Source organism: Lagopus leucura, unplaced genomic scaffold (genome assembly GCF_019238085.1).
Source record: "Lagopus leucura isolate 7727_CA_CO unplaced genomic scaffold, USGS_WTPT01 Super-Scaffold_73, whole genome shotgun sequence".
NCBI lineage: Eukaryota > Metazoa > Chordata > Aves > Galliformes > Phasianidae > Lagopus > Lagopus leucura.
In genome coordinates, this window is record NW_024962252.1 from 85162794 (window position 1) to 85168793 (window position 6000).

The window sequence follows — 6000 nt, forward strand, 5'->3', positions numbered from 1 at the left end:
TTGATTAATTGCTGTGACTTTTAATGAGTGCCAAAAGCTCAAATTTTGCAAGAGAAATAGCTGCCTAATATAACTGGCCTTAGGCCACCAACTTGTTTTCAAACAGCACTGCCTAGCCCTGGTCATTATCCAAATCCAAATCCCAGACAGAGGGAGGGGGGAGACTCTACATTTTTAAATTCAGCCCTCATACCATCCAAGCACTGCTTTTGAGCCACAAAAGCATACCTACAAAGGAAACTAGACAGGGAAACAAGCTCATTAACCAAGACTTTGGGAAGGACGAAGCAAGAGTGGCCAGTCCGAATTTATTTCAAAAGGGCAAATGGAAGCTGCTCTCAGGCTATCAAAGTCACAGTAAAACACTGCTATTCAACCTCCCTGTAGGCTTTACTGAGCTGAAGTGGAGAGCCAAGACACTGAGCACAGAGTCCTGGCCCCACAAAAGGGAAAGGCAACCTTAGTGGTCATGGTGGCAATGGGTTGATGCTTGGACTAGATCACCTTAGTGGTCTTTTCCAACCTTAATGATTCTATGATTTTATGGTTTCTCCTCTAACTTCCAACGTCAGGGCCAAGACTCCAGCTGGATCTCTTGCTTTGTGTTCTGCCATAAGCTCAGCAACTTACACCACATCCATGGTGTCCCATCACCTCCTCCGCTTGCACAGGAGGAATACATTTCCAGCCCTCTGTGAGCTGCTTGGCCCAAAAGCCTTACAGAGAGCTCGAGGTTGCTGTCATGCTCCTCTTACACAAAGCAGAAAGCAGGAGGATGCTGAAGCCAGGACTGCAGGACGGGATAGCGCTCTTGATAAATACAATAAAAGCTACCCGGCAATCAGTAAACAGTGATATAATTAGCAAATGTTTTTCTATTTACTTCCTTTAATATGCAATAGGGGGAAATGAAATAAAATGTCAAGGACTTCATCAAACAGATGGTTCTGCACTTATTATTTTTCTCTGCCGCATTGTTTGCGTCAACTAAAGAAGAAACTCTTTTACGAAGTGTGACTCATGGATTCCTGGGAAGCTTCATTCTCAGTGGGGAGAGGACAGCAGGGGAGGAGAGGAAAGGGGAGGGAAGAGGACTCAGCTCATGAGCTTTTATTAGGAGCATTATTATGTCTCATTAATTAATCTGACCGCTGCTTTAGTGACGTCTCGGTCTCATTTCACAGGAAAAAATTACTCTGGATTGCCAAGTTAAATAGACAATTACAGGAAGATCAAATTATGCCTACATTGCATTCCCTCAGGGCACCAGGCCAAGTTCATGTCAAATCCATAATAACTAGACTACCCTCACTAAAAACAGCTCCTGTGGACATACGTCATGAACCATTTGTAATCTACACAGAGGATGTATTGATCTTCCTTGTGCTTCCTTTCTCATAAACTCATAATAGCAAAGACGGGATTTTTTAAGTATCTAACTCTCAGCTGCACATATGCAGAGCATAAGCTGCGTTAACTCCAATAAAGCGCAATTAAAGCATAACCATTAGCTGTTTAATTTCCTTTTCCTATCCCAACGGACAAGTGCCTAGAGAGCAGGAGGAGAAGCTTAGTACATTTCAGAGAAGGAATTAAAAAAAGAAAAAACCCAACACGTTACAAATGAAAATTTTCCCTGAAGAAACACAAATAGGTAAAATCAAGAAGAGATTTCTCTTGATCTGGTGTAAATAAAAACAGCTTTCAAGATCTGCTTTGTATACAATTGGAAATCCATAAGAAAAGAAGGGCTGTGGACATATTGGTCTACAAGAAGTGCAACGCCCTTTAAAAACCGGTTGACTAGATGACACCAGCAAGACCTATGCCTTTCAATCCCACCATCATGTTTCATTCTGCCACCTGCAGCCCTGAGCTCTTGATCTATTCTTTCTCTATTCTCTTCATGTGCAGGTCTGTCTTTTTCTCCTTGTCCCTGTTCAAGGGCTCCCAGCCAGATGTGTCACATTGTCCCCAGCCCCAGTGCATCCCCCCACCAGTCCTGGTGCCTCAGAGCTGTCTTTCAAACACAGGTTTCCTTATTCAACCAACAAGTCCCGCTGCCTCATGAGAAACTGGAGTCCATTCAGCTGGCACACCAGGAGCCTGGCATGTCCACTGTGGCACAAATGCGCACAGAACAGTGAGAACAACTTGACTGCACGGACAACAATCATATCGAGCCCCCAAGGAGCAGCCAGCTGAGTTCCAATGTCCCTGTTGGCCCAGGGTAAATTTTAGCATGAATTTGCACATCTGTCTAGTTGTTCTTGGCTGCTGGGGACAACGTCCTCGCTACACGGTCCGCACAGGTCAAGGCAACTGCAGCAGAAAACACAACCAGTGTTTCAGAGCTGCTTTTCGAGCTAATGTGGGGACTCTGGAAGACGCTTTGTTGTCTCTTTCTTACCTTAATGCTGTGCAAGCAATGAGTGTTATTAAATCTCTGTTCCTTTCCCAGGCTGTAATGCTCTCTTGTTCTCTCTACTGCTCCAGCTGAGGATTTTTCCTGATCCCAGCCAGCTTATTCAAGTGACAAAGCAGATCACTTTGCAAAGTGGCCATCAGCCAAAACAGTGACCTTTTTAACAGTGAGGTGAAATGGCAGTATTTTGATTATCACGGGGCTTTTGTTTTGGAAAGTTAGTTTTCCTTCTTTAACCACCAAGCAGCTTTTTACCTTAAGAGCTGTTGCAAGAAGAAAAGTAGGAATATGATAAAAACTGTCTAAAGCTGGTGATGAGATACTCCATGTTTTTTCTCTGGCATTTAAAAAATGTTGCCAAACTTCTGTGACTCCTGTTAATCCTTCCTTTTGAAAACTACTGCTGGATCTTCAAATAGTAACAGTGAGTGGTGTGAGAATGCCTAAGACACCTTATACATTATTGTGAGATGCATAAAACATTATTCCCTCTTCAATTTTAGAGAAAGAAAATTCATTAAAAGGGAAAATTACAATAAAAAAAAAGAAAACCCCAAATACAATCTTTGGGATGGAGGATCATCAGCAAAGGATTGTGCGCTGATAAAGTTTTTCCTGTTCTGAAATAGCAGTAGGAAGAGGTGGAACCATCAGCTTCTTGTTTGTTTCTCAGCCATAGCTCTCAGTGTGGGCAACCAGAGCCTTGTTGCACTCCTTTCACTTTTGTCAGCTTTTGATAATTCCACATTGCTGAATTTTGTTCAGACTTCACCCATTTGGTGTTCACCTCCCTACAAAATAACTGATGGACCCTCAGTGCAAAGGAGATTTTCTGACAGCAGGAGGAATTGAGCTGAGAAGGGAGACTGTATGTATCATGGAACCCTGCCTTCTGTCTGCTAATGAAATATTATTTTATAATCATGATTTGAGAACCTCCCTTCTCTTGATACTAATATTCCCAAAAGAATAGAAGTTCACGTGATACAAGGCTCTCAAAGGGTAATCTTACAGTTGTGAAATCAGTAAAGTCTTCCTTTTCTACCAAAAATAAATCCACAGAAATGCAAATACATTATCTGCTAATGAGGGTAAGGAGAAGTGCAAGAAGCCTTCACTCTCTAGGCAGCAAAACTTGTCCTGCACAATGTCATGTGTCATAGCAACACTCCTTTTCTGCAGCCAATAAATATCTCATCTTCTATCCCTCATTATTTACAATCCACTGCCCAGTGGAAAAGGTGTTTATAGAGAGGTTAGCTGCCAAGCTTCACAAGTCCATAGCATAATCTTCTGGTGCATGTTTTCTCCAAAGAACCTACCCTCTCTTTACGATCCCCTGGCAATCAGATGTGCTAGGAAGAAGCTGTTTACTGGCAGAGGTGCAGCAGCCCCTCACCACCTCTGGCACTGTTTCACCCCTGTAAAAGTCACCATGTCACGTCTCATTTCCCAGAGCAGGAGATGTCATGCAGCATGATGAAGATGCTGGCTGGTGCATACTCCTCCAGCAGACCAGGAATAACAGCTGTCACCCGTGTTTTTACTGTACTTCTGTCTGCACCTGCTTGTTCTTTCTGCAAGTTCCTATGTTTTTTTGCTTCCATATACTCAGACGTCCTGCAATGGCTTTGTTATCTCACACAGACTGATGTGGTCAAAGCTTTTGCCCAATGGGCACGAGGAAAAGCAAAGAAGTAATGCCAACTAACAACATGCTTTCCAAAAGAGACAACATGCTTCTTTTGTGGCTCGCAACATATTCTACATACAGTATGTCTCAGTGTTTTCTCTACTACAAGGGTGTAGCAGAACGAACTACTCAGCTTCTGGCCCATTGGAAAGACTCATGGTGGCATGCTTCAAGGGTGGTAGAGTGGAGTATAACACATTTATTCTAAACGCTGTCAAATTAATCTTAGTGCTTAGGATAGGGGAGAATCATACTTCTAATAAGCCAAAAACAGGGCATCTACAAGACACATCAGGGACTGAGGATGAGATATAAGATTGGGCTCGTGTCACTACTGCAATAGAGGACTTGTCTTTTTATCTCTATTTATTTATTTTCAGATTTCAGTAGAGATCCAGATTTGAATGAAAGTCTCTCCTCAGAGAGGAGGAATTGCTAAGAAGTTAGAGGAGGAAAAAGTACCTTCTTTGTTTACTCAGTCTTTAAATATTTTATCACAATGGTAGTTTACGCACAGCCCAGTTAATGCATTCTCATTCACATCCCTTATCATGGACTAAGGGCACGTATTGTGCATGAGTCATAATTAGATTGTTAGTATAATACTAAAAGGAAAACAAACAGCCCATATCTCCCTGTCACACTAACAATAAGCTGACACATACTTAATCAAAATAGAGGATGCTGAATTAATTCAAAGAAGCTGATTTTCAAGAAGGACAATTGGAAATTCCTCTCCGAGCAGTTAGTCACTCAGGAGGAGTTCAGCCAAACATAAGATGAAATTTGTCACATTCATTCCAGAATTAGTCATTTCTCAGAACTTATTTCAGTTTTCTTTAACGTATTTCCAGACTTCACAGTGAAGCAGATGACGAATGAAAGATTGATGCAACTAAGTACTAAGAGGCTCAGACACAAGAAAAAGATTCTGTGGGGAAATTTCTTTGCTCACACTTCTGACATCAAGCCAGGAGAACCTTCTCGTGCCCTGGCAAAGCTTGCACCAGTGGAAAAGTTTAGGAAAATGAGAGACCCAGTTAACCAGTTGCTGAGAAACAAAATGACGAATAGTACTATTTGTCAAAGATCCTCATTTCTGCAGCTGGCCCTTTGTTAAAGAACTATAGCAGTTACTGGAGCAGGAAAATGAAGCAATTGCTGGCCCTTCAGCAGCTCAGCATGGGACTGGCAGTTCTGCCCTGCTCTAGGTATTCCTGTGCCATCCACTGGAGGAATACCAGATGTTAGGGTGGACTCTACTGGCAACACTATCAGGTATAGGAACAGAGCCAGAAGCCTTGCCAAAGCTCAACAAAAAGCCAACCCAGCTCAACAAAAGCCAGCCTTATTTACCTCTATCAGCCAAATAAAGAAGAAAGATATTCCACTTACAAGGCAGGAAGAAAAGAAACACGGTGTGCTAGGTACCTGTGTTAGTCCATCATGACTACTTTTGTGCACTTGAACAAAAATACACCTTCCTCCTCTAGCTGTAATTTTTGGGCACCCACTGGATGGAGAAAAAGAAGCAGCTAAGACACAAAGACATTATCTAGACGATATACAGGCATCTTATATTTAAATGTTTAAGTTCAGCATCAAATACAGCAAGGAGTAAACATTCTTTTGCTTTACGTTCAATAATGCACCTTGTTTCCAAACTTACACCTGTTAGTTACTTCCTTGCCCAGCAAGCAGTACTTCTGTTATACAGCATCATCTGTTATACAGAAAAATAAATTCCTAAAGAAATATGTAGGAAAAGGATAAATACTTGGAACTCTGATGGATATACTTTTGATTTATTATATTAATAATACTGGAGTTTTCTCCTACAGGTAACAGGAAAAAAAATAGATTTGTTTGACTAGAGTCACAT

The 6000-nt window shown here is 41.7% G+C and overlaps 1 long non-coding RNA gene across 1 annotated transcript in view; it reads right to left on the bottom strand.

Annotated features, from left to right (window-relative positions):
• LOC122187855 overlaps positions 1–2485 on the bottom strand; it is a 118906-nt gene extending 116421 nt beyond the window's left edge. Inside the window, exon 1 of the long non-coding RNA XR_006181434.1 lies at positions 2411–2485. This is a non-coding gene — a long non-coding RNA (uncharacterized LOC122187855). The remainder of the gene's footprint in view (positions 1–2410) is intronic.
• Positions 2486–6000: the final 3515 nt, after the last annotated feature.